This window comes from Pelodiscus sinensis, chromosome 1 (genome assembly GCF_049634645.1).
Source record: "Pelodiscus sinensis isolate JC-2024 chromosome 1, ASM4963464v1, whole genome shotgun sequence".
Lineage (NCBI taxonomy): Eukaryota > Metazoa > Chordata > Testudines > Trionychidae > Pelodiscus > Pelodiscus sinensis.
In genome coordinates, this window is record NC_134711.1 from 17,377,945 (window position 1) to 17,391,775 (window position 13,831).

A 13,831-nucleotide genomic window follows, 5' to 3' on the forward strand; every position below is an offset into this window, starting at 1 on the left:
TGTTCTCTGTTTACACAGATATCACAGCATCATACCCTAATATCCTGGTGGAAAAGGCCCATTGTTCCATCTGCAAATGGTGGGGTTGGATAGATTTAATCTTAGACTATGAAGAACTAAAAGGTAGCACTGTCAAAAAAGTAAGTGGGACAGGTTTCCTTTGGAAAATTGTGTTTGGACAAAATCAAAATGTTTTACAGGAATGTATCAAATTTGACATAGTTTCAAACAAAAAAGTTGTAAAATTGTTCAAAATGAGAATAGAGTATTTTGTTTTGTTCTGTTTTTTTCATTTCTGGTTTTTATAATATGTATACTTATAATATTAAATTTATTATGTATATATTCAATACCATTCTGAAGAAAAATGGTTTGCTATGGATGCTTTGATGTTTCAAAATACAAAATTTCAGAATTTCCATTTGGCTAGATATTTAGAGATTTCTACTTTTATGTAAATCCAGGACAAAAAGCTAAATTTCAGAAGCCTGGAATATTTAACAATATGGAAATTCTGTATTCTGACTAACTCTAATTTCAAATACTCTGGTGCTACCACATGTATGGCAAGCTAGATTACTTAACTAGGCAATTATAATTTTTGGTTTGTTACAGTGGCTGTTTGTATTTATGCCCACTGCTTCTTACTTTAATTTTTGTTTTTCTGAGAACTGGATGTTATGTTACACATTAACTTCTGGAGACCATTTCTGTGATAAATTTCAATGCAGCTTAGCTTTTTCCACATGTTTATTGCTCCATATTCATGAAGTTGTGTTCATTTGCCAAGACTGAATAAGAGGGAAATCCCTTACTACTAGTGCCCTATTCTACCCTCTTGTAAGAAGGTACATCCCAGATCATGCTTTTGCAGGCATTACACCCTCAGCACCTTGGATTCAGAAATACACCACTTGCATCCAGAATCTTCCAACACTGTTCCCTTTATCTAGGGTTCTAACATGATTTAACCAGCTAAAATCTATGTCACCTCTTTTTTCTCCATAATTTTATCACTGAGTTTAGAGAGTTAAACAGGCTGTAGATTCTTCTGAAACAACACAGAGCTCTTGTCCTCAAGAGCTCAGTCCTGATAACATTTGATCAGGGCCAGATGTTTGATAGGCAATCAAATGCCTACATAGGCTCTTTCCTTTTAAATTACTTTTCCATTTGTTGCCTAGAGGCATGACAGAAATAGTTTAGGCACCACTGCCTTAAAGGGACTGTCAACCCCATGACAGCCCTGCACTGACTTTCGTTAGTCTGCATGCAATATGGGAGCTATTTATTTATGATTCTTATTTTGTGCCCATCATTGTAGTATCTGTGGGACAAGCATCTGAGTGTCATATTTTCCCTCTTGAAAATAGTCTGACTTTGTGTGTGTGTATGTGTGTTAAGTGATTATAAAGGTGTGGGAGTGTTGGTACGGGCTTGTTTATGTTAGAAAATTGTACTACTTGAGATCTATTAATATAGACAAAGCTAAACAAGCCCTCTACTATGGACAGTCATAGAAACATAAAGATGCTTTATGCCAGAATAGCTATTTCAGTCTAGAAAGGGGACTAAGGGCGCATCTACACTGCACCATTTTTCTGGAATAACAGTCGTTATTCTGGGAAAAAAAATACTAGCATCCACACTGCAATTGTGTTATTTCGAAAGAAAATCAAAATAACGGAGGGCTTTTTCTGATGTTGGTAAACCTCATTCCACAAGGCATAATGCCTCTTCCAAAAAAGCTTTTTCAGAAGAGGGGATGTGTGGATGTTCCACTGCTGCTATGTCAAAATAACTTTTCACCAGGGCCATTCTAAGTTGTGCCTCCTCAGCGCCTCCTAGGGCTCTAAATCGAGATAGCACATCCACATTCGGGGGGCCTGCCTAGGAGTAATTTTGAGGCTTCCCTGTAGTGTAGACGGTCTATTTTGAAATAAGTTATTCTGGAAGATATCTGCCAGAATTGCTTTCTCCGAAATAAACTTGCAGTGTAGACGTACCCTAGAGGTGTGTCTAGACTACATGGCTCCGTCGACAGTGCCATGTAGGTGAGGCAGGATGACAAAGGGAAATGAAGCGACGATTTAAACAATCGCCGCTTTATTTAAATCAAAATGGCCGCTGCACTGTGCCAATTAGCTGTTTGTCAGCACAGCACGGCAGTCTAGACGGGAATCTGCCCTCCCCAGAACTCTTCGTCGGCAGAGCCTTTATGCTGAGGATTACAGGATCTGCCAATGAAGGGTTCTGGGGTCATCAGATCCCTGTCTAGACTGCCGTGCTGTGCCGACAAACAGCTGATCAGCACAGCGCGGTGGCCATTTTGATTTAAATGAGCGGCGATTATTTAAATTGCCGCTTCATTTCCCTTTTTCGAGTAAACTAATCTACATGGCTCTGTCGATGGAGCCATGTAGTTTAGACGTAGCCTAAGTGTAAGGCACTTTTGCAAAGATATAACTGTATCCACAATAGAAATTGTGCCAGGGCAACTATTTATGTAAAAATAGATAAATAAATGTATTCCTACCCAAAATAGTTACAAAAGTAGAAAGAAAGTATAGATGCTCAAGTATGGCCCTGGGCTCAATTCTCTTCCCCTCACCTCATCAATGTCTTCCAAATTACAATGAAAGTGGTAGCGTCACCATCATTAAATGTCTTCAAATGAAACTAGATGTCTTTCTTGGTCCAAAGCTCACTACTGTGTTCTACAAGAGGCCTGTGATATGTAGGGAAGTCATATTTAATGATTTGACAATCTCTTTTGGCCTCAGTATCTACAAATCTATGAAAAACTGAGTGTAGAACATTGAGCAGCTGCTGATATTGTTATGTGTATCCTGCATGTTCTCCAGAACTAACACTGATTAGTACAATAGGAGGAGCTCAAACAAACAAAGGGGATAGGCCAGGGCAGGATATTAGGCCTACAGGGCAGGGGGTGGGTGGGTCAGTGATGAAGTCTCAAGGGCCTTTTGCAGGATCTCAGCTTATTGGTCAAAGGAGGTCAGGGAGGCAGAGACCTCAGAGAAAGACCCTGACAACAGCCGGTCAGGAAGGGCAAAGGCAATCTCAGAGATGTCCATGATTATGCTGCAGAGAATTTCCCCAAGGTCTCTCGTTGAGGACTGAGAGAGTATTCAGGTTCACTTATGTGAGCACAAGGGGGAGCCTCTTTGGAGTTTATCCTTTCCCACCAATTTTATTATAAAGCAGATGTTCCTGCTGAGAAGGAGGCTGGGGTGCCAGGTACAAGGAAGAAGTCTGGGACATGTGTGGAGGCTCTGGGCACGGGGGCTCAGAGCAGAGGGCGTGGAGGCTTGGGAAGCTCAGGGCAGGGGGGTGGGAGTGTGGGGGACTCAGTTCAGGGGATGAGGGACTGCAGGGGTTAGGGCAGGGGGGAATAAGGACAGGGGGCTTTGAGGTGGGGGAGACTCACTGGGGTCACAGCTACCCATGGAGGCAAAGGTAGCTGTCTGGGAGGTGGTAGGTCCCTGGTGCTGCCCACAGTGGTGAGGGTGGCAATGTCTGGACATCAGCATCTCTCCAGGGTGCCTGGGGCCACATGGTTCTCCTGGTGGCAGCTCCTGGAGGCTGCTTGAGATTGCATGCCTGGGCTGTGTGGCCAGCAGTACTTCCCCTGGGGCCACCCTTGGTGGCATGGACTGTGCTGCCCACTTAGCAGTGTCTCTCTGGGGCTGCCCATGGTGGTGGGGACCATGTTGGCCAGTTGGCAGATTCTCCCTGGGGCCAGCAGGGGTGATGGCAACTGTGTGCCCACCTGGGTTCCCTCTTTGCTGTATAGTGCCAGAGCTGAGGGCTCTGCAGGGAGTGGATTGGACTGCAACTGTGGCAGAGCCGTTTCTATGCATATGCAAAAGACACGGCTGCATAGGGCACCTGAATATTTGGGGCACAAATGTTTGGGTGTCTCTACACAGCCGTGTGCACTTGTATGCCCATGGCTGTGCAGGGCTTCTCCCTGCCCCCTCCCTGATGTGTTCCTATCAGCCAGAGGGATCCCTACTGCCAGACTTGGAGCAGTGTGGACCCCCAGCCTCTGCAGCACCAGGGAAGCCCTCAGGCCTGAGTAAGCTGCAGGGAGTGGCAGTGAGGGAAGCAATACGTGGGGGCTGGTGGGAAAGGAGTAAATCTCTTAGAAGGAGCACCATGGGGTGGGGTGGAGGGCAGGGGGAAAGCCCCAAGGCCCCAGCAGGAGGGAATCCTTGGAGGGAAAGGGAAGGAAGGCCCAGACCTCTGGGTGGATCTGCATGAGAGGAGAGGAAGAGAAGACCCAGGTCCCTGGCTAGAGCCATACAGAGCAGGAAGAGAAGGAAGCTCTAGGCCCCTGGCATAAGATGTGCAGGAAGGGGAGGGAGAGCAGCACCAGGCCCCTGGGAGGAGCTGAGGGTGGGACGAGAAGAGAGGGAAGCCCCATACCCCAGCAGAAGCTGCACAGAGTGGGAGAGAAGAAAGCCCCAGACCTTGGCAGGAGCTTCACAAACAGGGAGGGTGGGAAGCACCTGGACCCTGAAAGAAGCTGGGAGGGGCCTTAGTTGTGTAGGACCCATAATTTGTGAGGACAGCCCTGCACTGTAGATATGGGGGCCAGCACAGGAGTAGGGCATCCATGATCAACACCAGCATGGGAACCTTTTCCGTGGATTCTGAACAGCAACATTCCGAACCCCTCCTCCTGACAGACACTGTCTTACAAGGTGCGGCCCACCCACCATGGGCACACTCTGCAGTATAACTGTCCCTCCTTGCAGCCCCCTCCCTCTCCATATTATGGAAAACAATCCCTTTCCAGGCACTTCCCAGTTTTGTGGCACAACCAAACCCTGACATTGCTTTAAGTTAGGATAAGAGGAAACTGCTTTAAGTTAGGATAAGAGGAAATACCAAATATTGTGGTCCTAGCTCTTACTGTTTAGGAGTTCTTGAACAAACGGACTCATGGACAGATACACAGATGACATACAAACTCTCTCAAATATATAAGGGTATGTCTACACTACCACCCTAGTTTGAACTGGTTAATGTAGTCATACGGAGTTGCAAATGAAGCCCGGGATTTGAATTTCCCGGGCTTCATTTGCATAAAGCCAGGCGCCGCCATTTTTAAATGTCCGCTAGTGCGGACTCCGTGCCGTGCGGCTACATGCAGCATGGACTAGGTAGTTCGGACTAGGCTTCCTAGTCCGAACTACCATTACTCCTCGTGATAATTTGACCACCCCTGTGATAATGCCAACTAGACCACAGGGATCCATGTATCTCAAACGAAAGCAGAAGAGACCACCTATTGAAAAGAAAAGATATCTTAATCTCCAGATCAATTCAGTCCTTGTCCTCTCTCCTGAGGTTGGCTAGACGATACCAATTAGTTCCCCTTTCTTTTGTGGGAGGGGAAATACACTTGGAACAGATTTTTGAGCAGTGAAAAAATATGAAATGATAACTTTTGAAATCTAGAGACATGGAGTAGATATTAAACAGAAATCTAGGACTTAAAAATAAATGTGTCTTATTACTAATCCTCAGCACCATGCATTCCCTGCTAATCTTTAGAGACATTTTAAAACCACACTAAAGCACTGCAGAGAAAATAATACCCTTATGATCCTGAAAATACTCAATTTTCAATCTTATCTAGCAAATGAATTAAACATATAACATTATCACACAATGACACTTCCTTACACGTCTTAAAAATTAAGAATTTGTAAATTCTTTTGCTAGAATTGTGACACTAAGCAAATGTTTATAGAATATATAAAATACTATTTGATTACACAAACATCCAACACGAAAAAAAAGTCATTACATAGTCTTCAAACCATGCTGAAAGATGGGAAAAAAAGAATCATATCTAGATTGTGATGACATTTCTCAGGGCATGCTCAGCATTACTCAAGGCTGTTAATATTATGTATGGTTCATTTGACTGGCAAGAGTCCAGATAGCGAAACCAGAATTTGCAAACATTTTTGTTCTCAATGTAATGTGGAACCTGCACCACATTTTGACAGAGAAATGTGGCTGAACTAATGACCGAACTAATGACTGGCATGAGTCCACTGATGTTAGGGGAGATAATTCAACAATGAATTTGGTCCACTTAGTAGAACAATATAAATCAGAATGATCAACTTGGAAAAATGTTCTTTCCTTTTATTTTAGGAAGTGGGAATTTATTTAATATATGAATGCATGTGAATTCCTTTTAGTCCCTAACACATAGAACCAACATGCCTTCTATTTATACCCAAAAAGAGCAATACAACTTTCCATGTTTCTCTTAAAAATAGAAAATCTCTCTGTTACTAAAAAACATGTTTTTTTGTAATGCTGAAATATATAGGCATGACACAACTCTGAATTCTATACCCTTCTCTGCTTTAGCTGCTAGAATTATATCCGGCTCTCTTTCCTAATGCAACATATTAACCTTCACCAAGTACATTATACAGTAATTAAAAACAGGTCTAGATCCTTTATCAATCAAGATTTCAAAGACATTATAGTGGGCAGATGCTATTTCAAGCTGAGATGAAAGCCTCACATTATCATGATCACAATTTATGTACTATATATGGTTCTATAACCACAGTTAAAGTAAGGGAAGATTTAAAAATTGTGGCTTTGCTTGAAAAAGGAGAACTAGTTCCCTGCTTGCAATTAGTAGGTGAAAAGCCAGTAGAAGAATTTCACTGATACATGCCTCTTTGAAAAGGGATCTTACATGTGCACTTGATAGGCTGAAAGTGAACCAAAAAGTCTCCAGAGAAAATGAATGAATAGTGATTGGAACTGAAAAATGATCATTATACCTCAAGGGAATGAATCATTCCAAAATACAATTTCAGAGCAGAATGACCAATAGTCTACCACAGACAAGAATACAGATAAAAAAAAAAACCTGGGACTGTCTGAACTTTTTAATTTAAACCACAAATAAGAAGAAGATGAAGAGTGTCCTTGAACACTGGAAAGCAACATTTTAAAAACCTATAGTGAGCGCAAGTTATATGAAATTATTTGAAGTGCATACATTTCTGATGATTGTACTTATAAGTAATGCATCCAAATGCTAGCATTACAGCCAAAGCTAACCCAGCCATTATGTTCATTTAATTATCAAATCTTCTGATAATTTGATTTTAAATACAATCTTTATTTCCCTGCAGGTGCACGGGTGATTCTTTATGCTCTTAGACACTTGTTAAACAATACCTGTCAGGAAAAAAAAAATTACAAAATGGCGGCATAGGCTTATAAAACAATCATGAAAATTCACCACACTAGATGCAAAACTAGCTTCTTTATTTTTCCTATAGAAGTGATAATAACAATATTTTATTTATCTGTCAGATCCTTTAGTTTAGATGAGAGGGTGAGTAGAACTTTACAAACTTTTGGCACAGAATAGATATTGTTGAATGAATCTTTGTTGTACAAGTTATAAATGTTGTTCTGAAATCTTACTCTAATGACATCCAAGACAAAATTATTTTATATATTGTCACTTCATTTCTCTTCCAGTTGTATTTGTTTCATTTTCAAAATCCATTGCACCTATCATTACCATTCCATTGTTCTTTCATCTTTTCTTGCCCAATGAATAATTAGTTTTACAAAATGAAACAACTCCAGAGAAACAGTAAACACCTTACTCCACAATAAACTTTGGTTCAGTTGTTAACTTACTTACAATATGGGAGGCCAAGCCTCAAGTCTGTGTTTGATTCCTCATTAGCTGTGCTTACATTTTACCTTGGGAGTCTGTCATTCCAGAAGGGATATCTAATTGTTCAATAGGATTTATTTTAGAATAGATTTAAAAAAATATTGAAGCCAATGTTTAAAAAATGTACATAGTACACAGATGGGGGGGGGGGGGGGGGAGAATTTCGGTATGTCTGGGTGTCATGCTTGGATTATCTATAAACAACAGTTTTGTTTAAGAGTTACACCGTACATATAATATGTAATCAGCAATATTAGGGGTGCAAGTTCAATCATACTGTTTGGATATTCACAAATATTTGGGAACATCTCTCATAGAAAGTTGTATAGAGAGTTGGAAGCTGAAAGCAAATATATCAATGAGTGGAGATTGTCCTTCTGTAAATCAGAATTTGGGGTAGGCTATCCACTGAAAAGTACAATCCACTAGGGAAGTATTTGAGTTACTTAAACTGTGTATTTGACCTTTTCCATCAGTGATTTTTCCCACTGGGGCCACAGTATACTTTGAAGTATTTACACACCACAAGAAATCTTCTTCCTCCCTATATGTCACTGTAATTCTCAATGAACATCAATGACTTTACACATATGCATGTTGCCCCACTTAAAGATATATGCTGATATTATTAATTCAAATAGGATAGTCTGTTTATGGGAACTTAGATACTGTAGTTTCAAGGTTTCTTTGATTTGCTATGCATTCCATTTCTGCTGGATAAACACACCACCAACTTGTTGTCACAAGGCATGGGACAGCCTGAAACAAAGCCCTGGTCCCACAAGCTTCTCCAAAATGTTCAACTCTCAACACATAACAAATTTCAGTCACACAGTTTGGGCTTTGGCGAAGTAATATGGTGGTGGGGGGGATAGAGTAGAGTCAGGTGTCAAATGGAGAGTTAATTACACCAATTACAGGTTATTTAGGCACCTTATTAAGTATTATTTGTCCACAATATACATTTCTAACCCCCTACAGCATTCTGAATTTAACATGACATTAAAATGTTTAATGTATTTGCTGTTTTAAAACTGAGGAAGTTCAGACTTACTAAAATTATAGCCTCATGGTCTTTTTTCCTCCAGGTATTACCATGTTTTCCATGAACCTGTTACTCAACAGAGACCCAGAGGAGCCACCCCTCCAGAAACTATATGGCCAAACAAGGAAATGCTGAGTTAAATCCTGACTGGGGTCTTTCACCCCTACTGTGTATCTGACATTTCCATCAAGAAACCGGCTTGAGTGACAAGTGATTTAATGTTTTGTAATGATAGGCTAATTTCTCAAAAATTATACTGAGGGCAAGGGTTCTATGTAACAGGGCTGTGTGAATGAAAATGCCACAATAGTGATATCACATCCAGGTCACTAAGATTACCACCTACAGACCTCCCAAAGGTGGAGACTAAAGAATGAACTTCATAGATCTTGCTATGAGTTCATGTTACAGAATGCAACCATATGTTGGCACTCAGGCTGTGTAAGTGGAATCCCTGGAAATGTCAGAGAAAAAGACAGACAGGCGATCAGACAAATACCCATTTAAACATCCATTTTATGTTTTGAAAGAATAGCAAATAAATACCTTGCCTTCATAAAGCAAAATAGTTGTCTACTCTCTTATATTCTAGTGTGTGTAAGTTTTTACTTTGTTTCACTCAAACACATTTTGAGATAGGCGAGTGGAGACTCAAAAGGAAATTGTAATTCCCTTTAATTGCTTTAGCATTAGTATCAAGCTTGCTTGTTTACCTGAAAACCATAGAAGAAATATTGGTGGTTGCTGATGTAAAATTAAATGCTTGCATATTCCAATTGCTTAAGGGTAAAAATAATTACTCTGTTCTCACACACAAAAATATTTGACCCTGGGATTATATTTTAAAAATGGGGTCAAATGTGCACCAGCTGACTGAATTTATAGAGGCCTGGTTTATCAGAAGAAAAAGTCTGACAAATAAAAAAGTCCTGGAAAAATCCCAGATTTTTACAATAGCTTCAGGTGAAAACAATAGCTGCAAGAGCAAGATAAAACAATAGAACCAAGGAACACAGCTGAGACTAGGAGTATTTCAGATCGTTTTCAAGTTCACTTGAACACTCCAGTGTGCAATTTCATAAACCAAACCTTTATGAGTTTTGCTTCCAACTAATGGTGCCACAGAAGCTTTCTTACAATGTTTCATTCACTCCATCATGCAGTCCTCCACTCACACCAAAAATAGCCAGAACCTGTTAATGACAGTTAACTAATGGAATGATGGTGGCAGCAGAATGGTGAATGCACTCAACCCAGAGGGGAAAAAAATGCAATGTATAGAACAAGGTGCTGCATAAAGGCAAGACAGAGAAGAACAGTCCAGGGGAAGGAATTTGAGATTGCCTCCTAATGAAGATGTAGAAATGATTACCTAGTGCAGTGATTTTCAATCTTCTCAGGTTAGTGACTGCTTATTCTAACTCCCTCAGTCAATCTCCCACAACTTCCTTACATTTACTCTAAAAGATGTAAAAAGGTATCAATGAAAAGTCTGTATTATTTATTTGTGTGTGTGTGTGTTGAGAGAGGTTAAGAGAAAATACTTGACATGTAAAGGCAAGACCGTGCAAGGGATGAGAGGAGCAATGTTTTCTTTGCTTTAAATTGTAATTAAATTCACAGTGCCTCAGAACCCCAAGTTGCTAGTTGCACTTTAGAATCACTGGCCTAGTAGAAGGAAATTGGATTAGGGTTTCAACAGACCTGGACCTGGGTGTGTGAAAAAAACCACAAGGTCCTCCCCCACCCTCTTGAGCAATGTAATTTACAGCAACCTAACATGGTATGTACATGGTGATAAATGCACAGGAGACATTCTTCTGTCAAGCTAACTTCCACCTCTCATTGTGGTGGATGAACTGAGTCAACAGGAGAGCTCTCTCATATCGACTTCTTGTGTCTTCATTTGATGCCACGGCATTGATCACAGTGGTGATAATTTAATGCCAAATCCTGGGAGGGAGTAATAGAGATAATACTTCCCTACCTCACCAGATTGTGAATAGAGCTAGATGAGAAAAGGATTTGAGAGTCTGTAACGGGGTTTATTGGCCCTGCACTGGAGTGGAAGGGGTTAAGGCAGCACTCTTAGCAGCAAAAACCATGCCCCTCAACCCTACCGGGCATGCTCCAGCAGCTGCTCTAGTGTAAAAGGGAGCAGCCTAGCTCAGTCTGGGTGGAGTGCCAAGGAGGAAGGATGCATGCACCTTCAAAACCTATCAATGATCACAAGGTGCTTTGGCAATGATGGCCGTGGAAATACTTAGATACATCCTCACAACCGCTAACTTGTAAACAGGATAGTCTTGTAACGTTCATTTTGCCCGGTTCAGGCTGCACAGCATAGCCAGAACAAACTATCCTCCAATAATGCCCCCTGATTGCCACTGCCCCCTACTGTGGCAGCTTTTAAGGAGCCAAGATAGAACTGCAATACTGGCTCAAAGATAGATGGTAAATCCCCATGTGAAGGAGAGTTTCTGCCTGCCTACTATCACTGAACCATGGAACAGAGACTGGACCTTTATCATTCATCATAATCAGCTCTAGCTCGCATTCAATCTCTGACCTTCAATGGGGATAAATTGCTCCCATCTCTGAATTCTGAAGATGCCTTTTCTTTCTTCCTCTATTTACAATGGAAAATAGCCACACACACACACACACACACAAAAGCCCAACAAAATAAAATGCATTCCTCATTACAGGTGGTCAGTGATATGTCTGTGGTACACTAGTTAAAGATAATATAATGGAGAGCATGGTTTTACAGATGCAGTTGTGCTGTTACTCATCTGTGCCCCAGGCTTTTCACTCTTTGTCCTGATATTTGTGATTTACGTGTGCAATAATTACCTGTCAAATTGTATTTCCCTTGATCCATCAAGACTGTAAGTATAAATTCAGTTCATGAGTTCCATACCAAATATCCAGGGAGAGGTGGGATAAGAGGATGACAGGGCTAGGGTATTTTATTAGTTGTATGGAAGCATGTAAAAATGTTGACTTTGAACTCTTTTCTTCCTTTTCCACCTTGAGCATCAATTACAAGCTACTGATCTTATTTGGCTGTGTAGCAGAGATGGCTGGAATGTACTATGGTCAAGAGAGATCAACATGTCTGTGTTAAGCCTCTGCCGTACCAAAAATCAGTGTAATTGACAGCAGAAATACACATATTCTGGACTTTGGAGTCAATACACAGGATACCGCACAAATAGTAACAAGACTCTGATTTGCAAGGTTCAGAGAACTAAAGAGTGAAGCAATGATTACATCTGTATTGCTTTCAGAATTTATGTGCAGAGCATATTTCTTTCTTGAACACCCAAACAGAATTGAAATATTTGTGGTGTATGCTTCATTGAAGATCTATGGATGAAAATCCTGGTTTATGGAATAATGGGGATAAGCCAACACAATGCAAAAAATACTCCAAAAGCTCTAGACACCAACACATAAGTTGTTAAAAAGTGTTAAAAGTGGGATATTAATGCTGTACAGGTAGTTTTAAGTGTCCTTTAATCTGGGATGAATTTCATTTTATGGAATAAGACAAGTTTACAAAAGTGACTAGTCATTTTGCGCACCCAACTATTTGAATGCCCAATGTGACATTCAACAAGAGCCTGACTTGTAGAAAATGCTAAGCATCCGCCATATGAAAATAAGATCCATATTGGGCACTCAAAATTTAAGACACCCAAAAGTCACTAAGTATTTGTGAAAATATTTTTCTTGAGTATGCACATATTCTATATGTATTATCGGTTAGATCATTGCTTAGACATCTTAAAGGTAGTGATAGAAATGTAGCCGTGTTAGTCTGGTGTAGCTGAAACAAAATACAGGACTATGTAGCACTTTAAAGACTAACAAGATGGTTTATTAGATGATGAGCTTTCGTGGGCCAGACCCACTTCCTCAGATCAAATAGTGGAAGAAAATAGTCACAACCATATATACCAAAGGATACAATTAAAAAAAATGAACACATATGAGAAGGACTGTGACTATTTTCTTCCACTATTTGATCTGAGGAAGTGGGTCTGGCCCACGAAAGCTCATCATCTAATAAACCATCTTGTTAGTCTTTAAAGTGCTACATAGTCCTGTATTATGTTTCATCTTAAAGGTAGATTGACTTGAACCAATAAGACTTGAAACAGACAATGGACTTGAAACAGGCAATGACCCTGTTTTTTTCAAGGTTTTTACCTTGTTACGCATTATTTTGGTGGATTATATAGAGGTTTAAAATATACTGAGACAAGACAAAGTATCAACATCTGATTTGAAGTTATATTTGTTGCAATGACAATTTTACTGTAAAACAGAAAAAGCAATAAAAAAGAAATGACAAAAAGGAATTTAGTTTTACATACATTTGAATGAAAAGTGAAGTGAGGGTGGAGCTAAGAGCTAATTTTGAATTGGTTTTAAAACAACAGCTAATGGGAAATAGAAGACTTATTTTCTTTTCTCCTGTAGCAATAGGGACATTTATACTTCTGATACTACCACTAAGTGTTTAGCTCTGTGTGTCTGTAATTTGTTCTTCACTGATTGACACAGAAAATTTATTCACCACTACAGCTGCAAGGCCTGGTTGGTGATGAAAAGCTATGAACCCTATAGAAGACATGTAATCTACTCCCAGTTAGACAGAGATTCAAATTGCTGTTGACTAACCCCTTTGAGGCTATTATTGATTATACTAGAAAAATGGTGGTAGATTCAAGATGTTATGATCCAGCTTATATTTAACCAAGCTGACCCTCCTCTATGAATGCCTCCTGTTTTCTATTAGGAACCTGTACAAGCAGAGATTTCTGTGAAATACACCCCACCCTCTTCACCTCCAGGATGAATGAGAAGCAGAACATCACAAAGAATGTTACGACTTTGCTTCCCAAATGATAAAACAGCATGTTGGAATCAGGGAGCAGCCAGAAAAGTCAGTTTTGCCATTGAGTTAATTGTCACCAGAATTTCAGATGAGGTCCTTTATAGATTTTCTAATT

The 13,831-nt window shown here is 40.3% G+C and overlaps 1 long non-coding RNA gene across 1 annotated transcript in view; it reads left to right on the forward strand.

Annotated features, from left to right (window-relative positions):
* LOC112544806 (uncharacterized) overlaps positions 1 to 9,351 on the forward strand; it is a 61,295-nt gene extending 51,944 nt beyond the window's left edge. Inside the window, exons 2-3 of the long non-coding RNA XR_003088139.2 lie at positions 19 to 140; positions 8,851 to 9,351. This is a non-coding gene — a long non-coding RNA (uncharacterized LOC112544806). The remainder of the gene's footprint in view (positions 1 to 18; positions 141 to 8,850) is intronic.
* The last annotated feature ends 4,480 nt before the right edge of the window (positions 9,352 to 13,831 follow it).